At 40.6% G+C, this 22,311-nt stretch overlaps 1 protein-coding gene across 1 annotated transcript in view; it reads left to right on the top strand.

Annotated features, from left to right (window-relative positions):
• LOC128694332 (uncharacterized) overlaps positions 1–22,077 on the top strand; it is a 61,885-nt gene extending 39,808 nt beyond the window's left edge. Inside the window, exon 4 of the mRNA XM_070093473.1 lies at positions 20,989–22,077. The gene's annotated coding sequence lies outside the window, so the exon portion shown is untranslated. The remainder of the gene's footprint in view (positions 1–20,988) is intronic.
• The last annotated feature ends 234 nt before the right edge of the window (positions 22,078–22,311 follow it).

Genomic DNA, 22,311 nt, shown 5'->3' with positions numbered 1-22,311 from the left:
GAAAGGCGAGGGACCACTGTATATATATATGTATATATATATATATATATATATATATATATATATATATATATATATATATATATATATATATATATATATATATATATATTTGTCGTGCCGAATAGGTAATATTGGTCAGTAAGCAAGAACTCATTTTAAATTAAGTCCCTTCTAAAAATTTCTCTTATACGTTTAAAGATATATATTTTTCATTTATGTTAATGTAAAAATTAATAACTTTGTACCAAAAGAACCTTAGAAAACTGACCTAACCTTATAACAAGTGCAATTTAATTTTGTCTAATCCGACTAAATATACTGTAGATACGTTTACAATAATTTAATAATAAACAAACACAATGAAATATATTTTTTTCGTTAATTTCAGAATAATTTTTGCGAAATTATTGCATACACAAATTTTCGCTTGCCTTATTCGGCAAGAAGAGCGTTGCTATTTAATCCAAAATCGCAAGTTTTACATAAATAACATCTAGGAGCCTACATCTCGAATACTTCACCAAGCTCCCCGGCGGTGGGCCGCATGCCCAGAATGCTGCAGTCATTTCCCCTCTGCATCACAACACTGAGTCTCTGAAAGAAGAAGCTGGCTGCTCTGTGATCCTTAGTTTCTGTGACAAGCTTTTCACCCAGCCCTTTGAGAAACTTTAGAGCACACTTGCCCCATGGTCCAAGGGTTTCTGACCCTGTTTGCAGATCTTCTGGGTCTCCCTGTAGCTGGCGGCTCCACCCCCTTCAGTGTCAGAGTATGGCAAGTAGGTGTCTGCTAATGTGACAGCACAGGTGTAGTCCCAGGCAATCTGCTTACCATCCTTCCAGGGTAGCATAGTGACTCCATCAGGACGCTTTTAACTTCCGTCACACCTCTGTACTTGGGGTTCCTGTTGCGCTGGGCAACGGACTGTAGAGCGAGACTTCTCTTATGCTGGCAGTGACCCCCTCATGTCTAGCATGCTTCCCTTCTGATGTATGACACACGAAACCATGAAGTCCGAATTGATCAGCCGACGCCCTGCTGCAAATACACCTATGTTCGGCGAGGATGGTGGCGGCTGAGCGAAGAGCAACACCAGTCCGAATGGCCTATGGGTCGAGTCGAGTACCCAGGAAGGAATTGGGAACAGCTAAAAGGAAATCTGAATGTGGTACCTTCACCCCTAGGACGAGCTTTGTCCTATCCTGAAGCGTTGGTGAGCATTGTGTTGGCATTTTTTCCATTATCGGTTTGTCCCAGTGGGACTGTTTGTGCTCTTTGGGAGGAACTGGTCTGTTTGGGGGGTCTACAAGGGTGCCCCACAGCATGGCTGCTTCAATGAACCTGGGATCTTGAGTTCCTATTGCACCTCTCAAGCGTCAGGGACAATCTTCTTGACTAGTCCACTGGAAGCCATACACGAGGACAGAAATGCAGGTAAAGCTACCTACGTTGCCTTGCGCAAACTTACTCTTCCCAGTCGCATTGGAAGATTTGCCTGATCCCATTGCTGGTCTTCCTGTGACAGAATCAGTGCCTTCTTAAAGATTGATCTCAGAAGTGAGTCATATTCGTTGAGTGTTGGGTTGTCAAAAGAGGGTGCGCACTTCAGGAAGAAAGTGAGTCTTGGCAGAGTAAAACACATTGTGAGGAGATATAGGGCATCATGAGCATCAGGGTCCCATATTCTCTCCTCCATTCTCTTCAGGTAATTCAGTTTGTCCCTTAAAAACTGTCGATGGCCTGATGACCCAGCGGTGCTCCCAAGAGGGTGCTCTTGGATGGAGTGGTAGAGGCTTCAGGAAGGATTATTTGCACAGCTCTGATTATTTCCTGGTTGGTTGTGATGATTTCACACTTTAGCAGAGACTCTTCTGTACCTGCCAGAGTGCCATCGTCCAGGTACTAGATGTTGAGCACGCTTTGCAAGCTGGAAGTTAGTTCTCTTACTGCTAAGCAGAAGAGAAATGGAGCCAGTGGGTTACCCTGCTGAACATCCTCAGATAAGGGAATTTCATGTTCTCCAAACAAAAGAATTGAGGGTTTGCTGTAGCCAGCTGAAATGAAGGAAAAAGACTGGGGAACCGATCCCGAACAGCTGGCAAGACCACATCTCTTCTCACCATATTAAAGGCGTTTTTAAAGTCTAGTTTGGCAACGACCTTGTCTTCTGGTAGGTCCCTGATGTAGGCCCTTGCTGCATGAACTGCCGTTTCACCGCCTCGAGAGTCCCCAAAGCCCAGTTGGTTTGGCTGGAGTAAACTGGCAGCTTCTACGCGAATGTTTCTTACTGCTGCTTGGCAACGAGACGGCGAAGAGTGTTACCGACAACAATGGGTCTGATTCCTCCATCTTCTGAAAAAGAAAGATTTAATTTCTTCTGGAATCCACCCAGCCAGACAGTTGTTGACGAAGGTTGTTAAGTCAGAGAGAAGAATTTATGTAGTTGTGCCAAGTACTGGATTTGCCATCTCTTTGATGTGTTGTGGTCGAATACCAGTGTAACCTCCGGCAGATCCTGCTGGAAATGACACTATCGATTTATTGACATCTGATTCTGGTAAAATTAATTGTAAAATGAAGAGATCTTCCTCAGGGTTGTTGTTAACAACTCTGGTGTCCCTGGTTGGGTGCTTGTCTCTTAGTGCTTGGGCTGTGGCCTCGTCTTTGGGAGCAACAGTGTCGTCACTTGTGATTATTCTGATCACTCCCACTGTGTTACCTTCAATTTTTTTGCTAACATGTGCGCAAATTTTCTCGTTTTCAGTGGAATTTTTCTTGGGTCTGCCTCTGTGATTCCTGCGATGATGGGGCAGAGGGACACAGTTATCTGTTCTTGAGTAGTTTCGCACTGCTTTCATGACTGATGTGGTTAGCGATTTGCCGCGGTTTGCAGGAACTGCAAGGCAGACATTTCCGGACAGGAGTACGTTGCACCATGCGTTAATGGTGCCTCGGGCTTCTAAGTTGGTGGAACCTCCATTCACCTGCTTGAGTATGTATGTGTGTGTGTGTATATATATATATATATATATATATATATATATATATATATATATATATATATATATATATATATATATATATATATAGATATATATATATATATATATATATAGTTCCTTGATAATGTGAGTAGTCACGAAAGCGCTTGGAATTTCTCTATTCTTTCAGAGTGGTTGTTTTGCATATTCTGAAATCACCTGTTTACTGTGATCTTATTGCATATATATATATATATATATATATATATATATATATATATATATATATATATATATATATATATGTGTATATATATATATATATATATATATGTGTGTGTGTGTGTGTGTGTGTGTGTGTGTGTGTGTGTGTGTGTGTGTGTGTAAATAATTAACATATATAAATACACAAATACAAATATGCATATATACGCACAAATACATGCACACATCAACTCTGCACATATATACATAAATTCATACGCACAAAAGCACTCGCACGTATACATATTTTATAGTGTGTTACACTGTAATTTTATGACTGCTCTGCACTGCTCTGTTTGCATGCACTGAGGTAGAGGAGGCTGGGCTTGTAGGATCGCGCAGCGACCCCCGTTCATCTGGTTAACATTGTATGATTTGTACTATGTATTTTGTAGACTAAAATTAATGTCACGTCGTGTTACATTCTGTTACAGGTTAATACATACATAAACCCACACGAGTTTAGTATGGGTTTATGTATGTATTTTTAGTTGGTAAACTGTTTTTTGTTTTAGTTTTACATGCTTTTAGTCCTGTGTTGCCAAGTGTGTTGCCGTGCATTTACACTCAACACGGCCCCTTCCTCCTGTGTTGCTCAACACTGACTCATCAAGCAGAGGTGTATGCATGACACATCCCGTTGGCAACACAACACCAGGTGTGTGTGTGTGTGCGTGGGCTCCGTACTGGCACTGTATAATCCAGTACACGCCCGGCGTGCCTCGTGTATAATGTAGTAAGTGTTCCTTTGGCAAGGTTCCTTCTGGCACTTTTCTTTTTTTTTTTGCTCTTTAAGGTTCAATCTTTCTCCTTGTACATTTCCCGCGGCGCCTCTCCTCCCAGAGTGTACTCGTCTCCTCCGGCAGGTTATTGTGTGTATTATGAACAACCCGAGCTGGGAGACTTCAGTAGTGTCAACCCGAGCTGGGAGACTTCAGTAGTGTCAACCCGAGCTGGGAGACTTCAGTAGTGTCAACCCGAGCTGGGAGACTTCAGTAGTGTCAACCCGAGCTGGGAGACTTCAGTAGTGTCAACCCGATGGCAATATAAACACAAATGCAGTATAATGTGATCCTTTATTGACTACGTTATACTGCATTTGTGTTTATATTGCCATTGTGTCGGTATTTTATACCATTTATTTCCACAGTGTCAACCCGAGCTGGGAGACTTCAGTAGTGACATGGCATTTTTCACAGTAGAATCGAGCACTGAGACTGTCCAGTTTCCAAACCACTTTGACAAAGTTTACAGTAGGAGCATTCAACAGTGTTGGTCATGATGAGGTTAACCTTTCAGAACTGAGAGACAGTCATGACACTATGGCAGTCTTGCAGGACGACGGAGTTTACAGACAAGTAAGCTTAGGATTTCTGAGACAGTCCACATGGGTCCAAAGCATTTAATACTAACTTGAAAAGCCAGGAGTTGAAACAATTCTACGCGTCCTCTAAATGGTTAGATTTAACTGAGGAGTTTATTGTATCAGCCACGTACATGGAAAAGAAGCAAAGAATTCGAGAAATGGTTGAAAGAAACTAGTCATAAGGCCAACGAGCAAAGATGTCGATGGAAATAATTGGCTTAAAATACCTGTAGAGAGTTCCGGGGGTCAACGCCCCCGCGGCCCGGTCTGTGACCAGGCCTCCTTAGGTCAGTGTCCCAGGATGCGACCCACACCAGTCGACTAACACCCAGGTACCCATTTTACTGATGGGGAACATAGACAACAGGTGGAAAGAAACACGTCCAATGTTTCTACTCTGGCTGGGAATCGAACCCAGACCCTCACCGTGTGAAGCGAGAGCGTTAACCACCAGGCCACCAGTATAATGTGACCCTTTATTGACAACGTTTCGCCCATAATGGGCTTTATCAAGTCACAAGCGTAAGAACATAAGATTGGAGGAACGCTGCAGAAGGCCTACTGTCCCATACAAGGCAGGTCCTTATCAAAACAACCTCTACCCAAAGCAACCCAAGAATTAACTCCCGTTGAAAATAAATGGTATAAAATACCGACACAATGGAAACATAAACACATATGCAGTTTGTACCCAAAGACACCAATCAAACCCAGCCCCTCCCACTCGTATATTTGCCCAATCTCTTCTTAAAGCTACCCAAGGTCATATATCACCCTACTGGGAAGATTGTTCCACGCATCCATAACTCTGTTAGAAAACCAGTACTTACCTATGTCCTTTCTAAATCTAAGCTTATCCAACTTAAATCCATTATTTCTGGTTCTTACCTAGTTTGACACCCTCAGTACTTTATTAATATCTCCTTTGTTTATGCTCTTATACACTTCAATGATATCTCCCCTCATTCTACGTCTCTCCAGAGAGTGGAGATTTAAGGCTTTTATGTCTATCTTCATACGGGAGATTCCTTACACAGTAAATCATTTTAGTCATTCTTCTCTGTATGTTCTCTAATAAGTCTATATCTGCCTGGGTGAGAGGTACGTGAGTATTTATAGGGTAGAGTCGAGGTGGAGAGTGCTGGGTCATCTACATGGCGGAGCCAGAGGGAAGGGCGCACACCTACAGTAGGAAGAAGAACAGTTTCGAAGTATTCCATATAATGTTAGCAAGAAGAGGAGATAGAAGAGAGCTCATAGCGACACCGAAGGTTTGAGCATAATATTTATCTCGGCGGAAAAGGAATTTGAGTCCACACAAAGGCGAATAAGATCAAGAAAAGCATCAGTAGGTATAGGGAGATGAAGTAACCAGCTACTAACTACAAAACAACCAAAGCTATTGAAGCTTATTAGCGTTGCACTCTTGCGTGTACAGAAGGGCTGGCATACGCAGCACCTCTTTTCGGTATTCCACGTTTTCTTTGGCTTTCAGTTGCGCCATTGTTCCACCCGCCGGTGACTATCACCAGGGGGTGGAACGGAATGAACAATGGCTCAGTTTGAAGCCAACGACAACGTGGAACACCGAAAAGAGGTGCTGTGTATGCCGGCCTTCTGTATCATCAACTGATTCGTTGTTCATGATGTGCAGTGGTACTCGTTGTCTTCCACTATGTAAATCATAGTACATTGCTTGGAGCTTGGGTCAGTGGCTTAGGCTGGTAGGGGACTTGGACCTGCCTCGCATGGGCCAGTAGGCCTGCTGCAGTGCTCCTTATGTTCTTATATACTATGTGTCGGTATATGCCGGGTCACCGCATTGAGAAGACCCGGGCCAGAACCCGTTCTGGCCAACCTAATGCTTGTACCTGTGTGGTTACCTGGTTACCTGGAGGTTATTCCGGGGATCAACGCCCCCGCGGCCCGGTCCATGACCAGGCCTCCCGATGGATCAGGGCCTGATCAACTAGGCTGTTACTGCTGGCCGCACGCAGTCCAACGTACGAGCCACAGCCCGGCTGATCCGGCACCGACTTTAGGTATCTGTCCAGCTCTCTCTTGAAGGCAGCCAGGGGTTTATTGGCAATTCCCCTAATGCTTGATGGGAGGCTGTTGAACAGTTTTGGGCCCCGGACACTTATGGTGTTTTCCCTTAGTGCACCAATGGCGCCCCTACTTTTTATTGGGGGCATTTTGCATCGCCTGCCCAGTCTTTTACTTTCGTAGGGAGTGATTTCTGTGTGCAGATTTGGGACCATTCCTTCCAAGATTTTCCAAGTGTAGATTATGATATATATCTCTCCCTCCTGCTTTCCAACGAGTACAAGTCAAGTGCTTCCAAGCGTTCCCAGTAGTTAAGGTGCTTGACAGAACTTATACGTGCAGTAAAGGATCTCTGTACACTCTCAATTCAGAGACTCCTGGTTTCTGATTACCAGTGAGTCCATCACTAACATCCTCCAGATCAACTTTACCTTCAATAAACGCATTAAACTCATTTGCATCAAAATTTGACAATGTTGAAAAAAAAAATCTGGAGGGTACAGAATTCCGGAAAGCTTTCAGACCAGAGGCATAAAAAAAAATCCGATCGTTAAGGACCTTAACGATCAGATTTTTTACCTTAACTTAAGGTCAAAATCAACGTCTAGTAGTGATTGTGAATGAATGCTTTACAAAACCAACAAGTTCACAAATGACACTTGTGCAAGATTGGGTTTTATTCTGGAAACATTTCGCACCGCAGTGGCTTCTGCAGTCCAGTGCAGAGAAAGGTGGACGATGAGGAGTTTGAGGTAATCAATCCCTCAGCCTGGAGTCGATGTGTTTAGTCTCAATCTCGATGGAGTGAACACATCTACTCCAGGCTGAGGGATTGATTACCTAAAGCTCCTCCTTCTCCTCCTCAGCTTTCACTTTTCTCTGCGGAAGCCACTGCCTGACGAAACGTTTCCAAAATAAAGATACCCAGATGGTTTCACACATTTTCTCAGCTTTTATTTTGCTAAAAAAAAAAATGTGGATTTATTTACTTTAGACTGAAGAACAAATCCTGACCCCTACAGCGGTTAGCGAGAAATACCTTAATTTCTCGGTTACTGACACTAGGCCTACCTTAATGATTTTCTAAATCAAGATAACATTGGTAAACAATTTTTGAAAAGTTAATTCTTATGTATTTTCAGGTCCTGAATCCAAATATCACCTTGAAAAATACTTATTGGCTATCGGTTTAAAGGTACGAGATATGTAATATCTGATTATTTTATTATAACGTACAATGTGTCAGTATGTTTTAAACTCTAATTCGTACCTACTCTCTGCCTTTTTGCTTGACGCTTATAGTGGCCTGAAGAATCACCTCTTGCCAATGTCCAGCAATAGTCTGCAAGCATTCTTGTGCACCATTTGCCCTGGTACTATTTTTCCATGGTTGAAATATCTTTCTGAAACCTTTCACCATGTTCGTCACTAACTGCTCCACAGTTCGCTGGAAAAAAGTCTTAAATGTAAGTCCAAAAAAGTGGATTTTAAGTGACATGTTACATTCCATGTTCTTGTAAGCCTTGATGAGGTTTTCCATCAATTCTTCATAGTTGCCTTCCCTTCTGTTTCCGAGAAATCCCTTCGCCACTAACTCGAATGCTTCCCAAGCAGTTTTCTCCTCCCCAAGAAACTCTCGAATCTGAGGACCATTGAAGACTCCCTATCTTAGCGTCGCTCAGTGAGGGGAATTTTGATGTTAAATACTTGAATCCCTGACCGGATTTGTCCATAGTTTTTACAAAGTTTTTCTTGAGCCCAAGTTTTATGTGTAGTGGTAACAAAATTTTGTTTGGTTCAATGAGAGGTGGATGTTGGACATTTTTCATCCCAGGCTCCAATGAGTGACAAGGTGGCCTCACATGCATATCAGTAGCTCACATGGTCTATATAAGTTGTATCATGTACTTGTAAAAATTAAGATTATTATTATTATTATTATTATTATTATTATTATTATTATTATTATTATTATTATTATTATTACGATATCCGTCTAGTGTAGTGGGCAATGAGAAGGATGGGATGTCGATAACAGGTGTATCGTAGTATTAGAGATGATAGGTATGTAGATGAATGGTTTAGAGAACCGACAAGTTGATAAATTAGAGACATGTGCAACACTTTGGTATCTTTATTGAGGAAACGTTTCGCCACACAGTGGCTTCATCAGTCCATACAAAGGAGAATGGTGAAGAACAGGAGGAGTTTGAGGTAATCAGTTCCTCACCCTTGTATACTTTTCAAGATTGATGGACTGACAACATCGACTCAAGGCTGAGGGACTGATTACCTCATACTCCTCCTCTCCTTACGCCTTCCTCTTTGTATTGGACTGTGTACGAATGGTATATAATACCGAATATGGACTGATGAAGCCACTGTGTGGCGAAACGTTTCCTGAATAAAGATTCCCATATGCTGCATAAGTGTCTCAATCTTCATTCTTCTTTGTATGGACTGATAAAGTCACTGTGTGGCGAAACGTTTCCTCAATAAAGATACCCAAGTGTTGCACATGTGTCTAATTTATCATGATAGGTATGATTACATTACCTGCATTTGCTTTCAGCCAGTTGGTGTATCGACCATGAGCCGGTATGTTATTGATATTATGTGGTATGTTGTGGTCATGAGACAGCACATCCCCTGGGGTGACATCGGGGGATATCGGTGGGGGTAAGGGTCATTTAGCGAAGAGGTGGAGGTCTTCAACTTTCACTACCGTCTCTCCTAGTTCGTTACCCTCTCCACTACCTTTACACTGACGGTCTTTATGGCATCTCTGGGACACATCTGGGAGTGCAGCTGCCAAGTGTGTCTCCCCTGTTCTGTGCATCTGCCAGCAGTGTCCCCTTGTTCCCTTCTCCTAGTTTTGAACACTCTCCTTGTTTACTCGGACGATGACCCGTCGTGTCGCAAACTTTGCTTCTTACTCATTACTATCCAAACATTACCTTTACTATACTATCCAAACACTATCTTTACTATACTATCCAAACATTACATTTCCTATCCAAACATTACCCTTATTTACAGTAAAAATATTATTGTACTCCAAACGTTGCCCCGCTTACATTATCTAAACATTACTACTACTACTGTATATTCAATCTTTATTACAACATCCATATCTCAACTACCTAAAGTGGGAGAATCCTCAGTAGCTAGACTTGATATATACCTCGGGGTCTCCTGTCTTTGCCTCATGTATCTGACGTATAGCCTAGCCACGGTACTCGATACTCCTGTCTGGGAGATTGGAGGATCGAGTCTGTTGTGTTACACTCTGGGGCTCCCTCCGTAACTGAGAGTGATGCACTGTGAGGCGAGGCTGAAGGAATTAAATCTGCCGACCCTGGTGGAGAGAGGCACAAAGGGAGACATTCCTGAAGGATGGGTGTCTGAAAGATGTTTTTTTTTTTTTTGGGGGGGGGGGGAGTCAACGCCCCGCTGTTTGGTACAGGATTGTTCAACTCTGCAGGTGCTCTTGTTTGGTATAGTGTTGTATAACACTTTAGGTGCTGTTGTTTGGTACAGGGTTATATAACCCTTCAGGTGCTGTTGTTTGGTACAGGGTTGTATAACCCTTCAGGTGCTGTTGTTTGGCACAGGGTTGCACAACCCTTCAGTTGCTGTTGTTTGGTACAGGGTTGTACAACCCTTCAGTTGCTGTTGTTTGGTACAGGGTTGTGCAACTCTGCAGGTGCTATTGTTTGGTACAGGGTTGTGCAACTCTGTAGGTGCTGTTGTTTGGTGCAGAGTTGTGCAACTCTGCAGGTGCTGTTGTTTGGTACACGATTGTGCAACGCTGCATGTGCTGTTGTTTGGTGCAGGGTTGTGCAACTCTGCAGGTGCTGTTGTTTGGTGCAGGGTTGTGTAACTCTGCAGGTGCTGTTGTTTGGTGCAGGGTTGTGCAACTCTGCATGTACTGTTGTTTGGTGCAGGGTTGTACACCACTGTCATGATAAATATTAAACATCCTGTGTTCAGATGTCAGATGGATGGGAGATGAAAGAAAGATACAAGGGAAGAAGATAAAATAAAGGGAAAATGTTAAGATGGAATAAGGATGGAAGTAAAATGAAACGGGGGGGGGGGTAGAAAGGTAAACAAAGAGATGGAAAGAGGATTGAAGGCAGATGGAAAGTAGATGAAAGGGTAAAAGAGAGAAAATATAACAGTGTAGAGGAAGTTAGCGAACATAATAACTGGCTAATATTGTACCTGTGATGAATATTACATGTGATGTACAGAGTGTGCTGCAACATGTACCTTTGTACTGACTTGTAATGTGATACTGAGTGAAGACTTTCTTGTGTTGAGAGAGAGAGAGAGAGAGAGAGAGAGAGAGAGAGAGAGAGAGAGAGAGAGAGAGAGAGAGAGAGAGAGAGAGAGAGAGAGAGAGAGAGAGAGAAAAAGAAAGAAAGAAAGAGAGAGAGACTGGTATAGAAAGAGAACCCGAGAAAGCACACAGGGGGAGAGTGGATCTAGTAGCGACCAGCGAAGAGGCGGGACCAGGAGCTGCGACTTGACCTCTGCAACCACAAGTAGGTGAGTACACACACACACACACACACACACACACACACAACTTGACCTGACGACACTGGAGAACAGAAGGGATAGGGGTGACATGATAACATAAAATTCTGAGAGGAATTAACGCGGTGGACAAAGACAAGATGTTCCAGAGATGGGACACAACAACAAGGGGTCACAATTGAAAGTTGAAGACTCAGATGAGTCACAGGGATGTTAGGAAGTATTTCTTCAGTTACAGAGTTGTCAGGAAGTGGAACAGTCTGGAAAGTGATGTAGTGGAGGCAGGAACCATACATAGCTTTAAGAAGAGGTATGAAAAGGCTCATGGAACAGGGAGAGAGTGAACTTAGTAGCGACCAGTGAAGCGGGGCCAGGAGCTATGAGTCGACCCCTGCAACCACAATTAGGTAAGTGCACACTGAGGGTCACCCAGGGAGAGGGCTGTATGACAGGCCTCACTTAGTATCCAAGGAGTGGCGAGGGTACATGACATCAACACCACGGTTGAGTGGGAAAGAGGGGGAGGGAGAGACGTACTGTGGGGTAAATACGATGGGAGGGAGGGAGCTAAGTACACATGACTATGTGCAAGGCAAATTAACTTTACTGTAGATTCAACTCAAGGCAGGAAGACCAGCATAGTGGTCAGCGCCTGCCAACTCATCCTCTTAACAACAGGCAGTATTTCACTTTTGCTAAGACAGTAAAATGGGTGACTGTTTAACGCGGCTGCAACTACAGATAAGCGTCACTGATGTCAATCACAGGTTTTACTCTTGAAATGAAAGTCTAACAAGACATGATAAAAATCTTCTGAGTGTCACTTGCTATTGCCTCACCAGCAATGTGACTTGAGAAAATGTTAGTCTCATAGCTGATCTGAACCTCAGTTCTGTGTCACCAGGCAACAGACGATCCCAAGGTCAGTAGTTGTTTGGCTTCCCAGGACAGTGTGTGTACATGTATGGCGCCGTAGCCAGAAATTCTTAGTGCTTGTAGTTTCACCTGAAATATCTGGCTCCATCTAACACCTACTTATTGATTATCTTGCAAATATGAAGTACAAGTGTTTCCAGCATAACACAAGGCAGTTACTTAAAGCTCTTATTATGGGATGTCAGTATTAACGACATATGCAAACTCATCCTTGAATTTCGTACCTACTCAGATACAGGATATACAAGGAAGAACTAATGATATTGAGCCTTGAAGTGGAGGCGGGCGTAGAATAGGTCCAGATTGAGGGCGCCCAGCTAGGCGAATGAGGGCCCGTTGAATACCAATAGGCAGGGAGGAGCGGGCAGGCACAGGAGCTTAGGAAGTATTCAGCTTGCTGTTTTGGAGGTGATGAGTTGATTCCTTACTCCGGATTCACGTATATGTAACTTCATTGAACTTACTGAACACTTCGGTAGGCATGTAATTTAGTTCAATTTTAAGTCTTTGATCGTGGGCGAAGCTTTTCATGAATTCTTGAACCTGAGTTAGTGTGAAGACCGTAGGGAAGCAACTGGAATTTTTCACAGTTCCATTGCAGAGTCTGGTGTGGAGTTCCCCGGCTTGCATGGTGCTCCTGTTTTTTGACATCATGTAGGGTAGGAAGCAAAGTTGTCAACTTTAATTTCTTCCTCAGAGATATTTACGTCTTGGTCTTCCGAGGGTGGTTTAGTGGCTTGGGAGGTGGTAAGTGGTGGGTCACATGGCTTCATTGGTGGCGGAGGAACAATGATGTCACCTCTATTGACAATGAATCTTAGTATGTCTATGAATGGGACGTCATCAGAGAACTTCAGACTGGACAAATTGTTGAGCCGAAAAGTTCGTTAATGGTGGAGTCGAAGGTTCCTAGGCATGCTGCATTCTTCATGTTTGCGTAGGTCATGCAGATGTGGTGGGTGCGCCCCCTTTGAAAATTGAAGTGGGGGGTGATTGTAGTGGTAGGCTGCTTAGTAACTTGAAGGATTTCTGGGTGTCTTCTTGGAGTCGACTGATTCACTGGTGGTCTGCAGTGTCTTCTAAGTATTGTTGAGTTTTATTGGCAATGTTCTTGCTCATGAGACGCCTAGCATCAAAGATGAGGTAGTCGCCTTTGCAGTTTATGCATTTTGGTTGGTTAGACGTGGAGCTGTCAGTGTGAGTATGATCGTCAGCATCGCATGTCGAGCAGAACTTATCCTTGAGAGAGAAGTCTTTAGTGGTGTGGGTGTAGACACAATAGGTCCAGCATCTGAGGTGATATGATGATAATATTTAGGTTCAGCATTAAAGATGCCATATGAATTTTGGTGACTTCTTTAATCTTGGCCCAAGCGTTCTGTTCTTAAATTTATTTCCGTAGGTCATCGGGCTGGTAACATCTCAGACAAGGCTCTTGACGAAGGCTAACTTCTTCACTCGGGGTATAGGTGACGAGACGACGTCAAAATGGTTTCTTTTATAAAATTGATTGGACGACGAAGGTGGTTTCTATGTTGTCTACATTTTCGTCGTTGAAGCAGTTAGCGGCGAAGGCATCTTTAGTATTGATCAAGTTACTAAGACAAACAGTTCCGCTTCGTATGAGCTGAAGTGTACCATTAAGTGGACGAATGCTCACAGTGTGTGCCAACATCCTGACCAGTAGAGGTTCCCCACCTCTCTGACAGGGCTCGTGTACACCGGTGAGAGAGAGATCTTCTGTAACTCACGAGGTGAGGACCGCAGAAGAGTGTGCGCAGATAATAACTTGCGGATAATATGGACTTAAGGTCCTGTATTTTAAACGGAGCAATATAACTCACTTGCTGCCATTTTATTCGACAAGCTAAACTCACTCGATTCGTTCATTGCCTTTAGCCTTACAGTTGGTGATGAGAACAAGCAAGTGCTGTGCTGCGCTGCTACAGAGGGTGATGTTTACCTTCGGTGATGCAAATGCTGTAGCCGTTAACTCTATAACCCTCTAACCTTTATTCAATTCAAAGAAGACAAGTCCACTGCCATGAGGGCCATTATTCGTCAACTTGTGGCCCTATCTGCCTGGCGCCGCTGCCGACAAGTCATTTGCTTCAAGATAACAAATGATGATGCTGCCTAAACAACATAATGCAACTCACTGGGATTGGTATGAGTATAAATGGAAGAGATCAACCTTTCAACAATGATATGGATATCCTGGGTGTGACACATAACTATGACGAGCCGTGTACTCAACCTTACAAGCCAGGAAGCTTGTGTAAATGAATTAGAAAACCGACAAGTTGATAACTGAGAAAACTGGGCAGTATTTGAGAATCTATTCCGGAACGTGATCTTTTTCTATACATATATATATATATATATATATATATATATATATATATATATATATATATATATATATATATATATATATATATATATATATATATATATATATGTCGTGCTGAATATGTAAAACTGGTCAATTAGCAAGAACTCATTTAAAATTAAGTCCTTTCTAAAATTTTATCTTATACGTTTAAAGATATATTTTTTTTCATTAATGCTGATGTAAAAATTTATAATTTTGCACCAAAAGGAACTTAGAAAACTTACCTAACCTTATTATAACAATAACAATTTATTTTATCCTAACCCAACTAAATATATTTTAGATTTGTTTACAATAATTTAATACTAAACAAATACAGTGAAATATATTTTTTTCGTTAGGTTCAGAATGATTTTGGCGAAATTATTACATACACAAATTTTCACTTGTCCTATATGGCAAGATGAACGTTGCTATTTAAGCCAAGATCGCAAGTTCTGCCTATTCGGCACGACATATATATATATATATATATGTATATATATATATATATATAGATATATATATATTCTTCTTTCAACATACCAGCCGTATCCCACCGAGGCAGGGTGGCCCAAAAGAAAAAACTAAAGTTTCTCCTTTTAAATTTAGTAATATATACAGGAGAAGGGGTTACTAGCCCCTTGCTCCCGGCATTTTAGTCGCCTCTTACGACACGCATGGCTTACAGAGGAAGAATTCTGTTCCACTTCCCCATGGAGATAAGAGGAAATAAACGAGAACAAGAATTAGAAAGAAAATAGAAGAAAACCCAGAGGGGTGTGTATATATATGCTTGTACATGTATGTGTAGTGTGACCTAAGTGTAAGTAGAAGTAGCAAGACTTACCTGTAATCTTGCATATTTATGAGACAAAAATGGACACCAGCAATCCTACCATCATGTAAAACCATTACAGGTTTCCGTTTTACACTCACTTGGCAGGACGGTAGTACCTCCCTGGGTGGTTGCTGTCTACCAACCTACTACCTACAATATATCTATATATATATATATATATATATATATATATATATATATATATATATATATATATATACAGAAAACACAAACATGAATACAATGGTACAATGTATTAAAGATCATGAATTTTCTCCAACTCCTCCGATGCCGGACGCGAGCCAAGTATGCAGCAAGAATTTCCCCTCTGGATAGCCACGCTGAGGCGCTGGAATGATGAAAGTGGCTGCCCTTGGGGCCCTGGTGGTGTCGAGGAGTCTGGAACCCAATTCTTTAAGGAAACGTGTGGCATTTTTTCCCCATGATCCCAAGGTGTCTGATCCCACTGGGGACAAATTGATACTGTTGGTTTATGTCCCTGTACTTGCTGATCTTATATATATATATATGTCGTGCCGAATAGGTAAAACTTGCGATTTTAGCTTAAATAGCAACGCTCTTCTTGCCGAATAAGGCAAGCGAAAATTTGTGTATGCAATAATTTCGCAAAAATCATTCTGGACCCAACGAAAAAAATATTTCATTGTGTTTGTGTATTACATTATTGTAAACTTATCTAAAATATATTTAGTTGGATTAGGGTAAATTAAATTGCGCTTGTTATAATAAGGTTAGGTAAGTTTTCTAAGGTTCTTTTGGTACAAAATTATTAATTTTTACATTAACATAAATGAAAAAAATATATGTATCTTTAAACGTATAAGAGAAATTTTTAGAAAGGATTTAATTTTAAATGAGTTCTTGCTAATTGGCCAGTTTTACCTATTCGGCACGACATTATATATATATATATATATATATATATATATATATATATATATATATATATATATATATATATATATATATATATATATATATATATATATATATATATATATATATATATATATATATATATATATAATATATTATATATATATATATATATATATATATATATATATATATATATATATATATATATATATATATATATATATATATATATATATATATATATATATACACACACATACACACTGAGAGATGTACATTTGTCGATGATGGTAGTGTTTTGTTCGTCAGGAAAGAGGACACCAGGTGGTGTCTCCTGATAATTGGTGTTTCGGTGATACATAATTGCTTCAGCATTCGCTAGCTTACTACAGCTGCAGCCTGCAGGTTGTAATCGGAATTAGGCTTTAACCAGAGCTAGGCTGTATCATTTCTAGGCTTTAACCGTCCGTAGGATTTAACTAGAGGTAGGCTTTTCCAAAAGCTAGGCTTTTATCAGAGCTAGGCTTTAACCGGAGCTACCCTGTAACTGGAACTAGGGTTTAACCAGAGCATCGCTTCATATCCCCCCCTCCCCTTTAAAATCCAGAATCACTACCCAATACTATCCCAAGATGATGGTATCCTCACCGGCATTAAAAATAGTTTACTATCGTTTTCTGTAGTAGTTTACTGTGCTCACATCTCTATTTAAGGTGCTGCAGTAACCTTGTGTACACGGGTGTTGCAGCCTCTGAGGGTATTTTTTTTCAATAGGCTTTGACACCGAGCACACAACGCTACATAGGCTGGAAAAATGAGACAGTTGTGCACTATCTGGAAATCTCTGATGAGGAAACATTTCGCCAGCCGGTGGCGGCGTCTTCAGTTCAGTACAAAAAAAACGGTGAAGGATAATGAGGAGAATGAAGTAATCAGTCCCTCATCCTGGCGTCGATGTGTTCTGTCCATCAATCTTGAGAAAAGTACAGCATAGAGAACTAGAAGTGGAATATGCTTGGAGAAGTGGCTTGTATACTGCAATCAGAGGAGTAGAAGCAGCAGGAGGTGGTGATGGAGGCATGGAAATCCACTTAACAATTTTTACTGCTAATGAATGAGATGGAGGGATGAGCGGAGTGGTAGATTGTCTGATGGGAAATAAAGTAGAGAGAGTAGATAAAAGAAGGCAGTGGAAGCAGGACTAGTAAACCAGGAACACTGTGAAGGTATTTGGGGAAGGTACACTAAGTGGTGCTGTATAGCCCTTGTGGCTTAGCGCTTCTTTTTGATTATAATAATAATAATAATAATACACTAAGTGGTGGGTGGTACTACGTGGGGGGTAAATACTATGTGGGGGAGATATTGCTATGTAGTGGGGTTTGTACTACTACATGAGGAGTGGGTACTAGTACATAGGGATGGGGTATTAGCACATAGCTGTGGGTACTACCACTAGGGGGATGGGTACGGTACTACGTGAGGGGAACCACATCACCAGGACCACACGTGCCACCCTCAAAATCCCCATCTCACCCCTCACCACTAGTACTCCACTCTTCTCCTTTACCCCCTCCTCCCCAACCCTGGCACTCCCCTTCTCCCTGTCCATCGTACCCTAACAGGTTTTTCGGGAGGTTAAAGACGCCAACACTACACAAACAACTGACTTTTTGGCTTCACCTCAGAGGCTGCCTCTGCGTCATCGTGATAATAATAATAATGATGATCATGGTAATGATGATAATGTTGATAATGGTAATGGTAATGATGTGTTTTACTGCTATTATTAGTGTTGCTACTGCTGTTGTTGCTATTGTTATTGTTACTGTTGTTGTTGCTATTGTTATTGTTGTTGCTATTTTTATTACTAGTGTTATTACCATTGTTATTGTTGCTGTTACTATTATTACTATTGTTGTTATTGTGGTTACTATTGTTATTGTTACTGTTGTTAGTGTTACTGTTGTTGTTACTATTGTTATTGTTACTGTTGCTGTTACTATTGTTGTTGGTACTACAGTTGTTGTTCTTATTGGTGGTGGTAATTTAAATATTAATCTGGAGATGAAGACCTTGTACGTATTTTAATCTCAGAAATATGTTACTATGCAAATTCTCCAAACTTACATATGTGACTTGTGCACATGTATTTTAAGCCAATGTGGAATTTTTTTTGGGTGTGTGGCTGGGGAGGGACTAAAATAATTATAGCCTAATGTAACCAAACCTAACCTAATGTAACCAAGATTAGGAACTAAATTTCAGATTAGGTAATTATTATTAATTATTATTGTTATTATTATTATTATTATTATTATTATTATTATTATTATTATTATTATTATTATTATTATTGTTGTTGTTATTGTATGCATTTAACAGTAAATTATTTTATTTATATGACTGCTAGACAAGCATTGTAAACCAGTGCTTCTCAAACTTTGGGATAATACGCCGTAAGAGGTGTATTTCCCTCAGGGTATACATGTTGAGAGTATAAATTAGTCCCTGTCTTAGGTATTAAAATATTCTTGTTTGGTAGTGACAAGGTTATCCTGCAGCCTTAATGACTGGTGTAGTCGATAGGTTTTAAACCTCTCATTACCCAGTAGCTGGTGTGTCATGGGCAACTTGGAGATATTAAAATGAGAAGTATTGGGAAAAAAACACATTTTTATTGAAAAGTTTTAAGTATGACAGTTAACATTAAGAAAAAAATTGACTATTTTTAATTTCAATAAGGATGTTAAAATAGGTAGTCTTTATTAATTAGAGAGTTAAGTCTGTTTTTTTCTTTACCATCTTAATAAGATGTATTGGATGAGGACGGTGCAGCGTAATGAAGGTCCAATATGTATGTTGTTCCTGTATTTTCTCTTAGTGAAACCTATTAAACCACGGGAACGGGTGGGATTTGAACCCCTGACAAGTGTAAACTTACTCGCCATGGTGTCAAAATCCCATCCGTTTCCTGATTTATTTACAGTGGTGTTATTACGATTTCGTGAGTCATGAAACCTAGGGTTGAGAAGGCTGGGGAAATGGGAGAGAAGAGTTTTGTGAGCAATTTCAACAAGTTGGGGATATTCTGCTTTCACTTTGATCCAGGAGGAAGCGAGTATACCTGGAGGGTGTTCCGGGGGTCAACGCCCCCGCGACCCGGTCCATCACCAATAAGAACATAAGAATGGAGAAACACTGCAGAAGGCCTACTGGCCCATACAAGGCAACAACTTGGCCTCCAGTGACACTCAAATCATTCGTCACTGCAATAAATTATTTCGCATCAATGTACCTTTCCCTAGATCACAATTTGAACGTTTACTAACCTCATTCGGGAGAGATGTGACCTGAGGCTCGTCACTAGGATCACTGAGGGCTGCCATCATGCTGTCAAACCTCAAAACAATTTCTTGATTTTTTTTTAACAATTCCGTATTTTACTGAGGCACCGAAAAGCAAAATGGCAGAATTTGCTTTTATTGAATATTTCGACGATTCGAGGCGTATAAATGACATTGTTTACACGATTGTCACATGCAATAAGATCACAATAAGAGATATGGGGTTGTATTTTTGACTTATGAGTTTAGAAGTTCTTTTATTTAACGTGTTGAAACAATGACTGTATTTTTCTTCAGTGACAATAAACCATATAGGTAAACGAGAATTATGACTCACGTTTTTACTCGAAAATTCTTGAATTAAACTTTTCTTCAAATTTAATTTGAAATATTACAATAATTCTGTTTTACTATGATTACGATTTTGTATTTTGATGCATAATAAATATTCATCCTCTCACAACTGTTATTGTACCTAATTCTAAAACTGCTTCTGATATCTGTGTGGAAAATACTGTATATATTTTCCAGAAATACAGTAGTTATATGTAAATAGATGGCCATACTGTATTTAATAATATTTATGTCATAGAAAACGTAAAGCCTGCGTCTGCGCAGGACAGTCGCCATTGTTAATTTGAATTGGATACAACGTTAGTGTAATGGGAAGGGATTTTCGTGCTCTAGAGGTAAAAATTGGGCTGACACCTCTCAAATAGGAGGCGAAATTGTTGGATGTGCATTCCTGCATAACTTGAGATATCAGGCGACTGGACAAGACAGCTCCAGGAACCTCAGATGAGTCTGTTATGTTATAACTCTGGCCAGTTGTTATTTTCATGTATAGACAGAGGTTTTCTGAGTATGATACACCTTGATTTCCAGTCAAATTGGTGAGTGTTATGATTAAGATATATTCTCCTTCTGTTGTATAAATGTGTATATGTATATCTAATTATTTATTATTTTTAATATACAGTCCACAAATTTATATATTTACCAGAATTCCTGGTGTATGTATAATTCATTTATAATTAATAGGTCCAGAGCAACTTGTGGATATGACAGTGATAGGTATCGAAGGGGGACGTTTTTTGCGACCTAAGTGTCCCAAATTTCTACTTGTCTAACTGATAAATAATAATTATCTTTGTTCATTTACTGTTATGTACATAATGATACATTCAGATAAATGCAATTTTCCACAATCTGTTAGCTGTGCATGAGCCTGCAGCCTCTGGCTATATAATGTCTCCTCACTTTCAGTTTTTGCTGCTGGGACTAAACTCTCTTCTGGGACACAAAATAATGCACTTGGATTGTGCAATCTGAGGCGCTACGTCATACGTACGTTATACTTACGTTATGTTCCTTTCTTTCCTGACAGCTCGCTGTGGACCGATAACACTTTCACCAGTTAACAACGAGGACCAGTAATGATGTGGACCGCCGACTGGTGGCTCGCGGACCAGCAGTGGTTCATGGCCCACTACTTTGAGAAGTGCTGGTTTAGTGCCCTCGCCAAACTGTAGATTAGGTGTAATTTTTTTCCCAGCCATGATATTGGGTTGTATTTTGTCAGTAACTGCCTGGTAGTGTTGAAGCCTGTCACAACTGCTCGCTAAACCTGCTCATATTTACCCTTAGTAACTCGCTCTATGCGAAGGTTAGAAGACAAATCCGGGAGTTATTGGACAACTTGAAACTCTGAAGCTCGAACAGAGAAGATAAGAAAAAACACAGATATCTGAAGGATATTTGAAGATGGTTTAGAGGTTCATTGTTCTCATATCCCGGTCCAGAACATGGATCCTAATGGCAATAAGTCGCTTCGTCTGACCTTTTTTTTTTTTTTTGTGGGGGGGGGGGGTTACCCTAGGTAATTACACATATGCTGCTATTATGTGTACCTATACCTAAATAAACTTACTCGGAGTTGACAGCCTCATCAGTGAGGCTGTCAGTACTCTCTGCACTCAGTTCGACCTTTTGTCCGAAATAACCTGCGTGATAGTGGCTCTCTTTTGTACCTAATAATCTTTTATTACATATAAGCTACATTATCTGTATGCTACATAAAATATAAAGAATTTAAATTTTAGCATCACAACTCGGCTGATCAGGCACTTTAGTTCTCTTTTAAAAGAGGAAGACTTAGTAACTTTAAAGGTGATTTTCAAGTTCTCCGCAGGATGCAACCCAGAATATTCGACAGACTCCTAGCTGACTGCTAGTTAACGGGCAGTAGGGGTCATGAAACTCCCTTATTTACTGTCTAGTAAGTAAGCTTATTAGGCTCAGGTACACATGAGCACAATTATCATACGTAGTGTAAATTACCCCTAAAAAAGTCGGAGTAACGTATGTCCACTGGGGTCCTTGTAATATCTTATTATTTAAAGGTTTAAACAGCTAAATAACTCAACTGTTTGAAAATCAATTACAATGAAAGAAAATAAACTAAAAATAAGGTAAACCGAGTTATTTACATTAACATTACAGAGGGGGGAGCTTACAATAAGACGCACATGAATGTCAGGCACCTGGGTTCGACCCCTGCTACTTTCGGAAATAAGTCACTTCGCCTTTCTTTTTTGGGTTATCCTAGGTAATTTACACATATTACTATGTACGATAATTAGGGTAACTGCATTTAAGTGTTTCTGTACCTAAATAAACTTACTTAAATGGGTACTTCAGGGCCGGCTGA

The sequence above is a fragment of the Cherax quadricarinatus genome, chromosome 43 (genome assembly GCF_038502225.1).
Source record: "Cherax quadricarinatus isolate ZL_2023a chromosome 43, ASM3850222v1, whole genome shotgun sequence".
NCBI lineage: Eukaryota > Metazoa > Arthropoda > Malacostraca > Decapoda > Parastacidae > Cherax > Cherax quadricarinatus.
Note: the sequence above shows the minus strand (reverse complement) of the source record. Positions and strands in the feature narration are given on the sequence as shown.